Source organism: Ptychodera flava (genome assembly GCF_041260155.1).
Source record: "Ptychodera flava strain L36383 chromosome 23 unlocalized genomic scaffold, AS_Pfla_20210202 Scaffold_24__1_contigs__length_23054250_pilon, whole genome shotgun sequence".
NCBI classification, from domain to species: domain Eukaryota; kingdom Metazoa; phylum Hemichordata; class Enteropneusta; family Ptychoderidae; genus Ptychodera; species Ptychodera flava.
In genome coordinates, this window is record NW_027248278.1 from 21,683,777 (window position 1) to 21,702,584 (window position 18,808).

Below are 18,808 nucleotides of genomic sequence, written 5' to 3' on the forward strand. Positions count from 1 at the left end.
GGTGAGACATTTTGAAAGTTTGTCATATGCACAGCGTATTGAATATTGCAGTTTGTTGGGATCTCACGGTTTGTTCTTAAAGTGGTTGGAAAGGCTAGAGCGTCAGTTATAAATTTCAACAAAACTATTAAAATATGAAAGTAGTCAACATTCTCTGTGGAATAAAAAAAACTAGACATTTGGGCACAAAGGCATTGCAGAGTTATAGCCTGTTAAAACTTCTGAAAAACTGACCAAATAAGAAGAAGTTGGGGAGTCCTTAGTGTATTAACTATGGTAGAGGTCCCCTAGCTTTTAATAAAATGTTTGAAAAGGGAAAGTCATTATTTGCTGTTTTTCAGGAAAGTTTGACAAGGCGGTGCTGGCATTCAGAGTGAGTGACTGCTATTGTAAATGCATTTTTAGATTCTTTGAGTGTCAAAGAGGTGTCAAAAGTGAGATTAACCAAAAAAACTGCTCTATGACTTCAAAAGAGGGGTGCAAATATGGCTTGTTTTCAACATTTTTGACAGAATAACAGTTTTCCTACATAATTGTATACCAATTTAATCCAACTTTGAAATGAGATATGGACATGGAATTTTTACAGCCTATTAACAAGGTTACAGATAAGATTTGTGTGGCACAATTTTCCTGTATTTGAAGTACTTTTTGAAAAATCACATTTTGAAATTTGAAAGAATTTTTAATAATTTTTTGATATATAAACCCATGTAAAATCATAAAAACAAATTTTATTTACAAATCCTGCCGTACAAATCTTACAATAAATAGTGTCAACATATTTATAACTAATTTGGTAATATTAATACTATCCAATTATTAAATTCAAATATGTAAAAAATATATGAAAAATTAAATTTTAATATTTACTGGTGTCATATTTCAAATCATGGCTGCAAATATACAATTTTTATATTCTTTGGAGAAAATATTAACTAAGGGAGTTATCCTGAAAATTTGAAGTAAATATCTTGATTCTAACACTTGAAACTTGACATTAACTCTGAGAAAAGAATTGGTGCAAAAATAGCCTTTCCAACCACCTTAAATGTTGACAATAGATGGAGACTCAAGCATATTGGAAGAGGCTACGGAATGAGCTTGATAGGTAATTTCTTGACGTGGACGGTGTTTTAACCTAAGTGCAGTTTGCTCCGAGCTGAGACATTTTGAAAATTTATGTACTGCACATAGCGTGTCGTGTATTGCAGCAAAGTTATGAAATTTTTCCTAAGCACTGACTTAGTCCTGAGATTATTGTGGATGCAACCGAACATGAGTGATTGGTCATTTCTTTTCCTGACAGAGTTTTAACATTAGTGGAGTTTGCTCCGAGCTGAGACATTTTATTTATTTAGTTTCGTCAGATACACAGCGTATTTGATCTTGCACATTGCTGCAAATTGTTGATTTTTCGTATCCATGGCCTTTAGATAGAGTTATTAGCTTATTGGAGGATACAACGGACTGAGATAGACTTTAAATTTCAAAGTCTGCAGTTTGCTCAGAGCTGAGACATTTTAAAAGTCTTGTCATATAGGCATACACAGCGTATTGGATATTACAGCGTGTTGGAAAGTCAGTATTAAATGTTGACTATACCGTAGATAGAGTGCCGAGCATATCGGAGACTGCTAAGGACTGAGATAATTTGAAAATTTCTTATGATTGACATAGAGATAGATGCCACGCTGAAGATACGTTTACAAGGCCAATTACACTGGCATAGACTCTCCACAGTCGCTGTGCCTTGTTTTGTGCAAGCCTACGGCTGCCACGATGGGCCTGCATTTGAAAGCTTATTCTGGTTCCCTGACCCATTTCCCCGGTAGAGGGCGTGGGGAAATATAGGGTCAGGTACCGGCTAATGTAAACATGGACGCTATCGGGTTAAAATAAAACAAGCTGTGATTGGATGAAAGTAACACTTGTAACTTTTTCTCATGTTTCTTGGGTTTCGCACTTTCAGGCTCACTTGACACCAACTTCTTGTTTGTACCACAAAGCCGTGGAGGTAAAACGAAAGACTTTTTACCTCCATGATTTAGCCACTGTGATTCAGCACACCTCTTGTACTTTTAGAATGTCGACATGATGCCTGGCATTTTTCACGAAATTCCATTCTCGCAAGCCAGAGCAATAATTTCCGCTCCACTGACCTACGCAAAAATCATCTTAACGGGTAGCGCTGAGCTGTTGCCGTAAAGAGGCGCGTGGTTTACGACGATGCGAAATTCGGACACCATTCTATCCATCGAAATCAATCGTCGTTCACAGTTCACAGTTCACAGTTCCAACAAAGTTTGCTTTCAATTAGCTGTGATATCGCAGCAGTACTTGTGGCGTGTATCGAACTTGCTCTGGTCATCGGGGTCACGCCACAGTCGGCGATGACCTCAATGACCATAACGCGTTCGATACACGCCACAAGTACTGCTGTGATATCATATCACAGCCAGCCTTCATCACCTCTATTTCTCCGTACTTCTGGATTTCAGTTTATGTTTCCCGTCTCGTGTGCCAATGTTTTTGGTTCGGATACCAGTGTTCGAACATAATTCTGATCCAGTCGAATTTTGACCGGCGTTTTCATAGAAGCAGCCATATTTGTTGTAGCATGTTCTGTCAGGTGACTAACCTCCGCCATGTTGAAAAAATTCTGTTCAAGATGGCTACCCGGTACCTGACCCTATATTTCCCCACGCCCTCTACCGGGGAAATGGGTCAGGGAACCAGACTATTGAAGCTACGCTGTGCAGCTCAGCAGCTGTGAGCACGCGCTGTCAGACACAGCGACTGTCAGTTTTTGCAAGTATATGAATATTCATATCGGTAGTGATGTCAAAAGGAACACCTAACTAGGCGGACAGAATATACGTACGACAATACTCACATTTAGGTTGCAGTGGCGGGCATATCGACTACGGGATCAATAGATCGATCCGAAAATCGATCTACTTAGCAGACTACCCAGCTAAGGAGCGCCTGTGGTCCAAGTTCACTTCAAGTCGCAACGATGCTTGGGTCCGTTTCTAGCTCCATGATCATAGCAAACAAAAATTCAAAGATATCTGCAAAACAAATCGATGTATTGCAAAAACAAGAGAACTTCTGCAACTCACCTACTTCTGTTGATCAGTATTGTTCAATTTGACATATTGTATTGTTCAACTTGACATATCGATCGGCCTGGACGCTAATTTTTTGCCAATGCCTGTTGCTGCCTTCGGCGACTGTCTCTTGTCTCAGACCGGAAGTAACATTGTATGATGAAAATTATCCACCTATAGAGGGCGGTAGATTTAGGGTGCCCCAGAAAACATAACTTCATATCAACTTTATTGCTCAACAACACACACAGGATAGAGATGATGGAGACGATATAGAGATACATATCGCTTTTGTTGCAAATTAGTTGATAAGAAATGGCATGAAGTCAAAGGTCACATCGGCCATGAAAGGGCTGTAGACCAGTACGCGCGCACTCGGAGTATGTCATGTGGTTGCAAGCCTGTCACACGAGTACCAGTAGGACGTTCGCCCTCTATGGTCACCTCTCTCGTCCGAACATGTTATGCAGAGTTGCATTGAACTTACAAGTATTACTGGTGAGACGGCGTGTGTGTTTTGCCTGAAAAATTTCAATAATTTTTCTGTTTTGGTAGAGCATTGGGTGTGAATTTATTAGAATCTTTTTTTTTTCTCTGATGGTGAAACAAGACAGGAACAACAGTGACACAGGATCATGTTTTACTTTCCAAGATTTTATTCATTTCAACAATTCAAGATTACAACAAGTAACAACACAATTTTACATAATCAAACTTTCTAAGGTTAACAAAGGATGAAGAGTGAATAAAATTAACGTTTTCCCGTGGTAAAAATCTTACTTAGGGAGTTGTAATTATTTACGACCTGGGGGGGGGGGGAAGTCTGGGGAATTTCATAGTATTCTGAAATTTCGAGTAAACCCCATGCCAACCCAAATGCATTTGAGTAACCCAGTCTCTAACACAGAAATTTTGACTGATCCCTCCCCTCCCCCCCCCCCCCCACTTAGACCAGTTAAATACCAAGACATGTATTTGTAACCCCTTATGAAAATGAAACTGTGCGGCAGCTCTGCTGTAGACTAGCGGCAGCTCTGCCGTAGAGTTGCTGCACTAGTGCTGCACAGGAAAGCTGTGCAAGAGAGGCTGTGCAGGAAAATGCAGCTAGCTGCACAGTTTCTGCACAGTGTTAATCTGAGCAGAAACTGTGCAGCAGGAGACAAAACTGTGCAGCAGGAGACAAAACTGTGCAGCTTCTGTGCAATAATCTCCATACTGTACACCTTGTGTGCGGCAAATGTAAAATGTGTACAGCTTGTGTACAACAGACCTTGAAGTGTGCAGCTTGTGTGCAGCAGGCCATCAAAGTGTGCAGCTTGTGTGCCAGAAATGACATTACATGTACAGATTGTTATTGGTTATTGCTGCAAATATGGAGCAACACATGATGGGCACATTGCCGACTATTTCATTACCGGGAGTACAGTGTACCATTGCACTTCGTGACCAGTCATATTCAAGAAAACAAAACTGACCTTTCATTTATATTGTACATTCATTTATTTTTATAACAGACAATCCAACTTTTAAATTATGAAAACTGTTAGATAATGGACAGCTTTTAAAGCACAGTTCAGCTGGCGAAAGCGACACAGGCCTAAACTCAACAACATTGCAAGATGATGCCTTTGATGGATATAAAGAGTACATCTGTATTATACAGCAGTGACATGTAACATCATTACATGAGTACCCCCTTCGACGATCTGGTTTGGTAAATCAAGGTTCAATCGACAACTGAATTTTTAGGAAAACAATTTTTAAAACAGGGACTTGTCTGACTTGCAAGTTTAACTCTGTATTTTCTGCGAGTGATACCAAAATGCACTGAAACAGTTTCAAACGAAATCTATGATGATCTACTTGTGTAAGGACGCGTCGTAGACTTTTGTTACTGCAAATCTGTACCTTAAAAATATCGACAGATGAGAACTTTCCATTGTAGAAACAAACAAATAAACTTCAATGTCGCAGGACCCGCTACTAGTACCTTGGCTCCAAGCAGGGCCGTGGACGTGCTCAGAGTTCACGCTATAGCAGTGTATACAGTATACGGTACGTACGTACAGTGCCCAGCACTAAGTCTGTGTCCTGTCATCGCTAACAAAATCTCGCTTTCTGTTATGACTGGATTGATATTCGATACTTTTGTCCATGTTTTCAGCGTTAGATAATTGCCGAGCACAATCTTGGGTGTTTCACACCCCATCCCGACCGCTGTACGAAAATCCAATACGCTGCTTCGCGAACGTCCAGCGCTGAGACTGAGAGCAGCCGACATGTTTACACTCTGAGGTCACGGTTCATCAAGTTCAGTTCGCGCATTGATATTGAATCTTCGTGTTGAAAGAAATTTTACTCTATTTTGAGTCTTTCTATAATGAAAATAACCAGTTTCATTATACTTGTAAATTGGGTGCTCTATCAAGTATAAAACATAACGGATGGTGAATAATGTAGAGTCAATTCCAACGTTTAAAAACGGGACTACATTATAAATCGCGTAATGATTTATAGATCGCACTTCCGTTAACGTCATGAGGCTTGATCGGCGCGAAGTTAGATTTTGGTACCATCGGCTGTGTACTTGTTGTTAGGGAGTTATCTAGTGGACAATTTCGTGATCTTTCTATGGAATCGCCAGCCAAATGATATCACAGTGTTGGAAAAACGTGTATACAGCACCAGAGATTGACGGGTTTCAAAATTTGTGAACGCGAACAGCAGTAAAAATGCTGACTATGTTTTCTAAGTATGTACACACGGTTCGGAGAGACCTGCAACCGGAACCGGGATCGAATCATCCAGCCTCTGCGAGCCATTCTCAAATGTACCGGTAAGTCAATGTACCGTCCGTCTGTTCATCGCTATAATGATCTGTAATCGTTGCATATCTATGTTTAGCTACAGATAAATTTTCGTTGAGTACTGATTCATACTGAATTCACTTTCGTTTCACAACAGTTACAGTAAGTGCTGAGATTTTTGCAGATTGTCGCCCGTCGCCGCCGTTGGTATGTAAACAACATACGGCGAGCTGTCCGCTGTTTGACATTTGATCATTATTAATTTAATAATCATAAATGTATATGCATTTTTTTGCTTCAAGTTTTCAACTTTTTTGTCTCTTTTCAAATAATTATTGATGTCTTTCATCAAATTGCGATGTTTAAATGTGTGGTCAAACGGTAAAGACTTATACTCTTCCCTGAACGATTTGTATTTTTCAGAATGCATAGTGAGGAAGGGACAAGAAATTCAGAGAACAGAAAGCCAAATCGCAGCCTATGACAGTAATGTAAATGTTACATGAAACTTCTCGAGTCAAAAGAAAATCTCTTGAAGATACTTGTGGCATGAAATGAACATGGCATTTAAAATAAATCGTACCACAATTTGAATTTAATCTTTTTTTCTCTCTGTCTTTTTATTTAACAATAACTTTATTTGCGCTGACCATTTTTTCTTGTGAAACTGGTATTTCAGAGCTTAGTTGGATAAAACACATCTTGTGCTTTCCACAGTCTGTCAGGTTTTCAACGGTGTCACTAACATTGGCCATGTTTACACAAGCGATTTTACAACTTTTGTGTACATATCTGAGCTGAACGTATTATATCGTTGGAAAAGATAAAAACGTTGAAACTTATGGTACAATACAAGAAATTTTGCTGTCACTTAATTGTGTTGCTTCTTTGGTTTTCAGTATCTCTCGTCTATTTAATAATGTATTTCGTTTTTTTACTGTTGCTGAAATTGGTAAAAGTTTATCCCAGAGCTGACTGCTGTGGAATTATGGCAACTTAAGGCCGAGTTACACGAGGCAACTCGCCGAGCAACACGACGAGCAACGCGGTAGGCAACGCATCAAGCGACGCGACTGGAACAATTACATGAGGGAACTCGTTAGGCAACTTGTCGCTAGTTTCCTTACAAAAGATTACGGTGCGCATGCTTGAAGAGTGGACTGTGTTTCGTGACGGCCCATTATCAAAACGGTTCTCCAGATCGTGGCAAACCGCGATATGACTCGACCACAGAAATAGTAATATTTCAAATCGTCGTGTTAAAGGAAACTCCTACTAAATAATCTACAGATCGGATTAATGAAGGATATTTTCGAAAAAAATTACTAGATGTGTCGTGATAATCAACATATAAAAACTCCAACTAAATAATTGTACAGCTAGAATTATTTCGAATATTCTTACAGAGACATGTTTGTCATGTCGAGATGGCTTCACGGGTATGCTTGATTGGTAACATAGGGTAAGGACAGAATTAACAGAAGCAGGGTGGTGCGATTGAAATATTAACTGGTTGCCTTGAAAATTGTGACTCTCCTCCACTGCAAACTTGCATACGAAATTGTGGCCTTCCTCTAAATTCATGAACCTCCCGTCTTGATTTTAATGCCAAAACATATATAAAAGTGATAATTATTATTTTCTAAGAATTATTAATAATTCAATATTAACGGGAAAATGGTATTCCCCCTCCCGGGCCATAATGGACGAAAGAAAACTTTGTACAAAATAATGTACGATACAAAACCGAGTACACTATGGAGTGAAAAGTTTACTTGAGTCCATGATGGTCCTGGAAGGGGTACACTATTTTTGGTTGATAGTTTTGGCATTACCAGGGAATTTATAAAACATCTGAGGCCACAATACGAGACATTTGGATATTTTATCAGTAATTATCTGGGAGCAATAACGTCTCAAATTCTCTGTATTGACAATGATGTGATTTAATTTTATCTAAAGATTAAAATTTTACGGCAAAGTGAAACAGCAATAAGCTCAAATCAGAATGAGAAATTTTCAAAATCAACTTTTCCGCAACACTGTAAAAAGGCTAGCTTGTGGTCATGAGGAGGGTGGTCACGCCGGCCGTTGCCTTCCATTGTAGAAACTTGAAAATTTGGCTATTGAAATGGTGTCATTTTGTGGCATTTTCGGTGCATTTCAGACATGTAAAAGCCATGAGTATTAGCTGTTCTGCAACACAAAAATGATGAATACTTTGTGACAGATCATGGTGCGATGCAACGGTGCAGTGTTTAGGGACGGGTGTCGTCAAATGCGTTCAATGACAGAAATATCGGTCACGTATCGATTAAAGCCCGTCCTGGAATATGCGTATCAGTCATCATTAATGCACAAATAAGGACATAGTTTTTAAATAAATAAAAAAATAACTTAGATATTTTTAGGTTTACCAAAAGTTCTTGTAACACGTAACCCGAAGTGACAATCGTGTGAATGGTGGCATATTTATTCTGGGGAACTTTGAAATACGCTCCGAATAAAATTTGAATATTAAGTTATTAAAATGCAAATTATCAGCTCATGGTTAAGGTTAACGGGTACAGAATATTGTCGTACAATAGGTCATATTCTAGCAATTTCAGCTTACCAGCGAGCGATCGTTGAATCGCACAGTCTACGAATCCATGAAGCATAGAATGCATCATGATGGAGGGCAAAGATGTCGGGCATCTTGAGCCTTCCACGTTCGTAAGTTCCAAGTAATGTGAGTCTTTTTATTCTGTCAGGCCCATTATTCCATAAAAAAACTTGAAAATTGCTTGATTGATCGGCTTCAAAAGTTCATCAAAAGCACCAAGAATTAACAATACGTAAAACAGTTTTAGAAGATACTAATTGGATGATAGTGATTTTACCATACAGACTTAGCTTACGCTTTGACCAGAGTTTCAAAACGGTCTTAAGCCTTTCGATTTTTTTCTCCCAATTAAGTAGACCAAAGTAAATCCCTAATAATTTTTTTGGTGAAGATTCCAATTTTAAACCAGCCGAGGTGTCGCGTCTATTTTTCCACAAACCGAGCCATAGTGCTTCGGATTTACTAACATTCAGTTGAAGGACAGACACTTTTCCAAAAATCTGAACCGTGTGAAATTCTGTGAAATTGGGAAAACGTTTCGCAATTTTGTTTAAGGTTATGGTTACCGCCATTGCTACCGCCTCCATTTAACTGCCTTGAAAAAGGCCATTTTGTTCTCTTTAGTAGTCCCTCCTCATGGTGAGAATGACCTGGTGTATAGGCGCGAGCAAAATGACACTTGATAGTTACATTTGTCGTTTCGCAAAACATCTCGCAAATTGTCCGTTTTGGTGTACAATCTATTGGAGCATGTGCTCGTCGGTAAATTAGGAATGAAATAATTTCGATTAATTGATTCATTCTTGGTTTAAGAAAATATATTGACATTTTTTTATGTAGGCTTATAGGCCTAAGAGGAAAATACTTATATCACGATGACGTGGCGACATATTAGTCAGAAAGTTTTACTTCCACATTGTCTTTCGTCAGGCTGATTGTATTCTCTGTGTCGTCCCGACCTGATCGATGCGTTCGATACGTGTAAATATCAGTCCATATATAAGGACAACGGAGAATATTGATGGCTCCTCAGGAGAAATTATCATTCAGCAGTTTATCTAATATTGAAGCGGTTATTCACCAGTTTACCGAAGATTGAAGTAGAATTGATAGAGAGGGTGGATATTTTTTTGATTTGTCTATAGATTTATTGATTTATCGATATATTGATTGGTTGATTTTTTTTTTTACAGTTTATATTATATTTCCTGTTCGAGTTTTGTAAATTTATATGTACTAACAAGTTACAATCGATGAGCGCAAACAGGATCACTGTTCTGCGCATGAGTAGAGGTCAAAGGTTTCTTCAGGCGACGCGACGCAGTGTGTACACGGGGCAACTCGTCCAAGCGACGGGCGACGCGTCGCCTGAAAAACCGACATGTCGGTTTTCCGGGCGACGTCGCCTGACCACCTCGGGCGACGCGACAATATCATACAAACGAAGCAACACGGCGGGCAACTCGCGTTGCCTGTCGTGTTGCTCGTCGCGTTGCTCAACGAGTTGCCTCGTGTAACTCGGCCTTTATGAAGAAATTTTGCATTTTGTAGTTTGCGGCAAATCTGCAGTAACATGCAAAATAATTTGCCGCAAATTTTACCTACTCCTGGTAGCTGTCCTGCAAGATGCCACAATTTTCTGTGAAGTTCCTGCAGAGTCTTTCAGGTACTCTGTAGTTCAAAGGGCTATTGTGCAATCACAGGCTTCCACATTTCCAACACAAACTACTGCAGTTACTGTTTTCAGCATTTCTTGCACTATATATTTGCTCAGTGCAGCTAATGTGTATAATTCGAACGAATCACCTTACAGCAAAGCTGCTGCAACTTGTTGTATTGTTGCACAGTTCCTGCACAAAGCTACCGCCACAGTTACTGTTTTCATTGCTTCTTGCACCTGTGCGGCAGCAACTAATTTGCATGAGAAAAAATCGCCTTACAGCAGAGCTGCCGCAACCTGCTGTATATTGCTGCACAGTTCCTGCACAAAGCTGCCGCACAGTTACTGTTTTTATCATTTCTTGCGCCTGTGTGGCAGCAGCTAATTTGCATGCGAAAAAGTCGCCTTACAGTTGAGTTACAGTAATTGTCTGTTGCACTAGTGCCGCACCTGTGCAGGAACACTGTACAGCAGGCTAAAAATTTTCATAAGGGACATTTACAAAACTACAGCAATAGTACAGACCTTTCATATTCTGCTGGAATATCATCGGTTACCTCATGACAGATGAAAAAGATGTGACCGGCAAAAGGAAATTCAAAGTCACAATAAAATGTAGATACAAAAGCTCATGCTGTAACCACTATCCACCATATAGTATTGTTTACCATACAGTATTGCTTATTTTGGATGGGTATCATGACAAGGTTTTCACTAAGATATCTGACAGGGCAGAATTTGAAAGTACAGGAGAACAGTCAGGAGGCTGGGGGTGGGGCAGTGTCAGAGGAGTTGTACCCTCTCGTGTTGAAAATTTGAGAGATTGATGTGTGCAATAATGCAGTCTGGTGCAATATGAGAGATGTTATCAATTTGTGTAAAACTGTTAGAACACCCAACAGGGGAAAAGTGTGAGAGGCGTGTCCCCTCTGCCACGTTGGAAATTTTGAGAAATTAATGAGTTCAATGATGCAGTCTGGTGCAATATTAGGTGTTTTCTATTTGTTTTTACTAAGTAAAACTGTCAGAACACCCCAGGGGGAGAGGAAGTGACAGGGGGTCGCATTAAGAATTTTGAGAAATTGATGAAATGGTGCAATCTGAGAGGTATTTCATTCATTTCGTACCAAAAATTGAGCAAACCCCTTCTTTCTTTCCAATTTTGAACAACCTCCTTGTAGCTTTCAATTTTTTGAGTGACTACCCTCACATTCCTCTGACCCCCCCAGGCCCTTATGTTAAATTACTCTAAAAGACCCATAAAAATATTCTTGATGGCCTTTAATTTGTGAACACATGTACAGTAAAAGTGGTAAACTTTGATGCAGTCTTGCTGATGCATTTTATGAGGTTTGAACTCACAATATCTACATTACTAATTCGTACTAGCTTAGCAGTCATTAAAACCCCTACAAATAGGCGTTTCAACTAGCAGCGGCCTGGTGGCTCATGTAGCTGTACTGTGATAATATTCAAGAGAATCCATAGGATAGCTAGGTGTGTGCCTCAATCAGGCAAAACAACAGTTAGCAATAATAACAACTGTAATAAATATCAATTTCTGCAAGTCATTTAAAAATATACCACCAAGGGCACAGTATTGCTCCTATCTGACAAACAAAAAGAGGTATTCCTATTTCCACTTATTCACTCAAAATACTATTGTGTTTGCAAAGAGTTTGAACTTTCAATTTTCATGGGCAGAATTCCGTTTTAACAGCCACTTTTCAATTTTGTAGATCAACAATAAAATTTGATGGTCCTTGCTTGAAATGTTAAGATTTACTCAGAGTTAAGTTATACAAGTTTGTTTGTGTAAGTAAGTTTGTGTGGTGAAGTTACCTGATATATATCATTCATCACTCATCTTATTCAATCTACACATGATTTCAATCGGCTGCCTTCATCTTTGTGAAGATTTACTTAATTAAGTGATACCATGACAGGTTTTTTTGTTTATGTAACATAATGATTGGAACTGATACAAATAAACTGGATTCTGTTTTATTGGTATGGTGCATCTTGCCATATGCCTTCTTGTGGATTGAATCCCTCATCAGTGTATGGGGTTTCCTCCATGAAATATTTGCTAAAGTTGATCCACTACATAAAACATAAGCTCACAACTTTTTTCTAGATCATATTTCACTACAAATTGGCATCAAATAAAACTACATTATTTTCAGTGTCTTCAAAATTGATTTACAAGGTATTCCGGGTTGGAATAGGTCATTCAAGCTTGCGGACTAATATATTGGCTCCAAAAACAAAAATCATTGGTTCCCCCAGTTTGAAAAATGATTTTGCTTAGGTAGTCTCCAGGGATTTTTATAAGAAATGCAAAGCTATCAGATAAACACCAATGAGACAAAGCACTTTTTGACCGAAATTGACAAAAATTGCTCCAAAATACAAAATTTTGCATTTTCTCACTGTATAAAATATCTGACTTAAGTCATCCTAAGGACCTGTATACTGAATATCAAAAAGTCTGACAAGGAGTTTTGAAGAAAAAAATAGATCTACAATGACAAAAATAATCTCAAAAATCAAAGTTGCATATCTTAGCACGATTTTTACAAAATCTTATTGCTGCCATCCTAAGGACATGTATAATCAATATTAATGTGTCTGACCAGAACTTTTGAATGATATTTTTTGGTTAAATATGACAATAATTGCCTTAAAATTTAAGTTTTAAAATATTTCATAACAATATGAACAAATGTCAATAAGGTTATCCCTGCAGAACAGTATCTTTAGATTTCTGTGGCAATACTAGAGTTTATTTGCTTCTTCAAGCATAACCATTCTTTTCCTTGACATAAGGTAAACTTCAGCCTCCTCTAACAACACAATTGTGATGTAGTCTACAACAAACCTGAGTGAGAAAAATAGAAATATAGATATACTATTAATACATTTTTGTATATTTCAAATGCTATGCTGACAAGCTAAATATTGATTTTTTTAGCAATCTTTTTGTAGTAAAATAACAACTTACAGTGGACAAATATAAATAATGAAAATAATATCAAAAGTAAGCATTACAGGCCCTCTAAATTTTTGAGAGTTGTAATATAATAACTTACACAATTATCCCAAAACCATTCACAGGATACAGCTCAAGTTGTAACTACAAAATGGTACACCAATGTGAGAAGCAACATATGAACATAACACCCTACTTACATTGACGTTTCTTTCACATTCCTCTTCCATCTGTTGTTAAGGCAGTGTCATATCATTCAAAGACACTGTCAAAACAAACAGAAATCCATTATTACATCAGAATGAATAAACACTGTTAACAGACGTTTCATATTAAAAAGTATTCTTTTTTTAATACTCTCTGTTTTCAACAGACATGCCATAAACCTTCAAAAGACACAGTTTATGTTTTACTTTGCATATAAAAATGATATTAGTCTTGCAATGGTTATGTATAAGTGGAGCTGACAACAGTTGCCCCAAATGGGCAGTGACACATATGATTTGAATAAAATATCACTTTTAACATGGTCGTCATTTCCTTCTTTTGGCAGGTTACATCTGAACATATTTTACAGTACATGATCCTCTACAAATTAAAATGCCTCTCATTCAAATGTAAGAACTTTATTGCCAATCAAAAAAAGTTTTGTTTAACAACATTTAAAGAAAATAATGTGAAAATTTAAGAAAGTTTGACCAAGTCAGTATGGAGTTAAATTGTTTGGAAATCTTGAAATTGGAAGAATAGTGAAGCCAGGAAATTGGGTGATTTGCAAACATTTGCAAAAATTAACACTTCTTTATCAAGCTACCTACGACTGCTTGACAGCCTTGAAGATGAACCCAAATAATAATATTTTAATCTTGGGTTAACAATTTCATTAAATTAAATGAATGTCTACAAAAAAGTGATTTTGGTGCAAAATACCCTGTGTTGGGTGCAGCGCCCCTTAATTAGCAAGTTTTATACCACTGCAAAGTCTCTGTGCAACCAGGTGACACATTCTGACTCAGCATGATCTAACAGCAGATTCCTGCATAAAATTTTGATTTGAAAACTTGAATCACTTTTTAATAGCATGAAAAGAGCAAAACATAGGAGAAACTTGGATGACAAAGCCTATAAGGGAAAGAGAGATGTACCACATGACTCCGTGCAATCAGGTGACACATTGTGACTCAGCATACTCCTAAAGCAGACGACTGCATAAAATTTTGATTTTGAATCACTTTGTAATAGTATAAAAAGAGCAAAACCAATGAGAAAAATTAGCATTCACAGCCTTAGCACAGTAAGAGAGATGCACCAGAGTGTCCGTGCAACCAGGTGACACATGGTGACTCAGCATACTAAAAATGCAGTTCCTGCAAAATATTTAGATTAGACAACTTAAATCAGTTGGCGATAGCATAGAAAGATGAAAACCAATGAGAAAACTTAGAAGTCACAGCCTTAGCACAGTAAGAGAGATGCACCAGAGTGTCCGTGCAACCAGGAGACACATGGTGACTCAGCATACTAAAAATGCAGTTCCTGCAAAATATTTAGATTAGACAACTTAAATCAGTTGGCGATAGCATAGAAAGATGAAAACCAATGAGAAAACTTAGAAGTCACAGCCTTAGCACAGTAAGAGAGATGCACCAGAGTGTCCGTGCAACCAGGTGACACATGGTGACTCAGCATACTAAAAATGCAGTTCCTGCAAAATATTTAGATTAGCCACTTAAATCAGTTGGCGATAGCAGAGAAAGATGAAAACCAATGAGAAAACTTAGAAGTCACAGCCTTAGCACAGTAAGAGAGATGCACCAGAGTGTCTGTGCAACCAGGTGACACATGGTGACTCAGCATACTAAAAATGCAGTTCCTGCAAAATATTTAGATTAGACAACTTAAATCAGTTGGCGATAGCATAGAAAGATGAAAACCAATGAGAAAACTTAGAAGTCACAGCCTTAGCACAGTAAGAGAGATGCACCAGAGTGTCCGTGCAACCAGGTGACACATGGTGACTAGCATACTCCAAATGCAGATTCTGCAAAAATATTTGATTAGACAACTTAAATTAGTTGGCGATAGCATAGAAAGATGAAAACCAATGAGAAAACTTAGAAGTCACAGCCTTAGCACAGTAAGAGAGATGCACCAGAGTGTCCGTGCAACCAGGTGACACATGGTGACTCAGCATACTAAAAATGCAGTTCCTGCAAAATATTTAGATTAGACAACTTAAATCAGTTGGCGATAGCATAGAAAGATTAAAACCAATGAGAAAACTTAGAAGTCACAGCCTTAGCACAGTAAGAGAGATGCACCAGAGTGTCCGTGCAACCAGGAGACACATTGGTGACTCAGCATACTAAAAATGCAGTTCCTGCAAAATATTTAGATTTGACAACTTAAATCAGTTGGCGATAGCAGAGAAAGATGAAAACCAATGAGAAAACTTAGAAGTCACAGCCTTAGCACAGTAAGAGAGATGCACCAGAGTGTCCGTGCAACCAGGTGACACATGGTGACTCAGCATACTAAAAATGCAGTTCCTGCAAAATATTTAGATTAGGCAACTTAAATCAGTTGGCGATAGCATAGAAAGATGAAAACCAATGAGAAAACTTAGAAGTCACAGCCTTAGCACAGTAAGAGAGATGCACCAGAGTGTCTGTGCAACCAGGTGACACATGGTGACTCAGCATACTAAAAATGCAGTTCCTGCAAAATATTTAGATTAGACAACTTAAATCAGTTGGCGATAGCATAGAAAGATGAAAACCAATGAGAAACTTAGAAGTCACAGCCTTAGCACAGTAAGAGAGATGCACCAAAGTGTCCGTGCAACCAGGTGACACATGGTGACTAGCATACTCCAAATGCAGATTCTGCAAAAATATTTGATTAGACAACTTAAATTAGTTGGCGATAGCATAGAAAGATGAAAACCAATGAGAAAACTTAGAAGTCACAGCCTTAGCACAGTAAGAGAGATGCACCAGAGTGTCCGTGCACCAGGTGACACATGGTGACTCAGCATACTAAAAATGCAGTTCCTGCAAAATATTTAGATTAGACAACTTAAATCAGTTGGCGATAGCATAGAAAGATTAAAACCAATGAGAAAACTTAGAAGTCACAGCCTTAGCACAGTAAGAGAGATGCACCAGAGTGTCCGTGCAACCAGGTGACACATGGTGACTCAGCATACTAAAAATGCAGTTCCTGCAAATATTTAGATTAGACAACTTAAATCAGTTGGCGATAGCATAGAAAGATGAAAACCAATGAGAAAACTTAGAAGTCACAGCCTTAGCACAGTAAGAGAGATGCACCAGAGTGTCCGTGCAACCAGGTGACACATGGTGACTCAGCATACTAAAAATGCAGTTCCTGCAAAATATTTAGATTAGACAACTTAAATCAGTTGGCGATAGCATAGAAAGATGAAAACCAATGAGAAAACTTAGAAGTCACAGCCTTAGCACAGTAAGAGAGATGCACCAGAGTGTCCGTGCAACCAGGTGACACATGGTGACTAGCATACTCCAAATGCAGATTCTGCAAAAAAATTGATTAGACAACTTAAATCAGTTGGCGATAGCATAGAAAGATGAAACCAATGAGAAAACTTAGCATCCACAGCCTTAGCACACTAAGAGAGATGCGCCAGAGTGTCCATGCAACCAGGTTACACATTGTGACTCAGGATACTCAAAATGCAGTTCCTGCAAATAATTTATTAGACACTTAAATCAATTAGTGATAGCATAGAAAGATGAAAACCAATGAGAAAACTTAGAAGTCACAGCCTTAGCACAGTAAGAGAGATGCACCAGAGTGTCCGTGCAACCAGGTGACACATGGTGACTAGCATACTCCAAATGCACATTCTGCAAAAATATTTGATTAGACAACTTAAATTAGTTGGCGATAGCATAGAAAGATGATAAATCACTGGGAAAACTTAGAAGTCACAGCCATAGCACACTAAGAGAGATGCGCCGGAGTGTCCATGCAACCAGGTTTATAATGCTTGAGCATTTTCGACCGTTGTTACTGAAGCAGTGCCATGAATACAAAAGCAAGCACAGTAGCTTTGTACGGCTTTGGACCATAACGATCAAACACTAATGTGCTGAATCTGTCGAGGTCGATCATGATGACTGATGTATGTAGACACAGTCAGAGGCGAACTGTCATGTAGACCTGGTTTCGTCTGACCTCTGAATTTTAAAGACCCCTGAATTTTAAAACCGCCTGCATGCTAACACCAGAGATATATGAGAAATCGTATCCTTGTGTTACAAGCCTACGATCAAGAATCGAACAGACTACTATTCTTGACCGCGGAGTGACGTCACTTTCACCTCACGCACGCGAGTGAGGTGAAATGGGATTTGACTGTACAGGACAGTGAACAATGCAGAAATTATGTGACAAAGTACAGAACTTAGTGTTTATCATTGACATAATGTTGAAACTTTGAATACTGTTGTAAATGTTGAAAAATCCACACTTCAATATTTGTTCTCACGGCAGTGTGACGCAAAAATGACGTAAAAATCCGCAAGTTCCCGGATGTCCGCGGTCAAGAATACTTGTACTCACTTGCTTCGAAATGGCACAAACGAAAACATGCTTTGACAACCAGAGCTAGCACAAGGTATCAAGAATGCAAGGAATTACCCATGCTTGGACTTTCAACTCTGATCTTTGACATCGAAACATAACCAATATGGGTGTGTCATAGCTAACACCACATGACATATTTACAACCAGATGACAGGACTCCCAAACGCGCGTACTCCCTCTATCCATGAAAGGGCTGAGAATCTTACTTTCACCAATAATCGCAAGACTACTTTATTCAGTCGACATTCAGTAAATGATTTGAAGTTGGAAGATTTCACAGAGGCCTCATCACAGGAAGCAAAGCCAAAACTTTCGATTTAAGTGATGGAAAATGCGATATTTTTGGTCAAGAAGAAACCTTTGAAACATCTCATTTAAGTGCATGTGAATATGTAAAAAGAAATCAGTGGGCAAAAATGCATCCAAATATTGTCAGAAATCACAATGTTGATAATACCAATATCAAAACATTAGCAATTGAAGGAATCAAAAATGATATGACAGAACCCCATGGCGAGAGAGTGCAAGCCCGCCGTACCAGCGGTATTTGCATGAGTGTTTGCGGGGGATCCGGCGGTCGTGCTTTCACGAGCGCAGCGAGTGAAAGGACAGCCGGATTCAACGCAAACACGGGTAGATAGTCCATGTAGCCGACACGAATATAGGGGTACACCGAAAATTATGCTAATGAGTCCAGGGCAAATATGGTATGGGGGGGGGGGAGAGGGTTGTCTAGCAGAGTTAGGTTGGGCCACCTACGCGGGGGCTTGTATCAAGTTGCGTACTTACTTAGTTACAGAGTTAGGCTAGGGGAACTACGCGGGGGCCTGTATGAAGTTGCGTACTTACTTAGTTACAGAGTTAGGCTGGGCCAACTACGCGGGGGCTTGTATCAAGTTGCGTACTTACTTAGTTACAGAATTAGGATAGGGGAACTGCGCGGGGCCTGTATGAAGTTGCGTACTTACTTAGTTACAGAGTTAGGCTGGGCCAACTACG

The 18,808-nt window shown here is 38.8% G+C and overlaps 1 protein-coding gene and 1 long non-coding RNA gene across 5 annotated transcripts in view; one reads left to right on the forward strand and one right to left on the reverse strand.

The window, feature by feature from the left end:
* Positions 1-18,808, reverse strand: part of LOC139124918 (zinc finger protein 37-like) — a 137,414-nt gene that overhangs the window by 39,947 nt on the left and 78,659 nt on the right. The window lies entirely within an intron of this gene.
* Positions 5,551-6,519, forward strand: LOC139124641 (uncharacterized). Its single transcript, XR_011549995.1, has 2 exons — positions 5,551-5,949; positions 6,344-6,519. It is a non-coding gene; the product is annotated as an uncharacterized lncRNA (long non-coding RNA).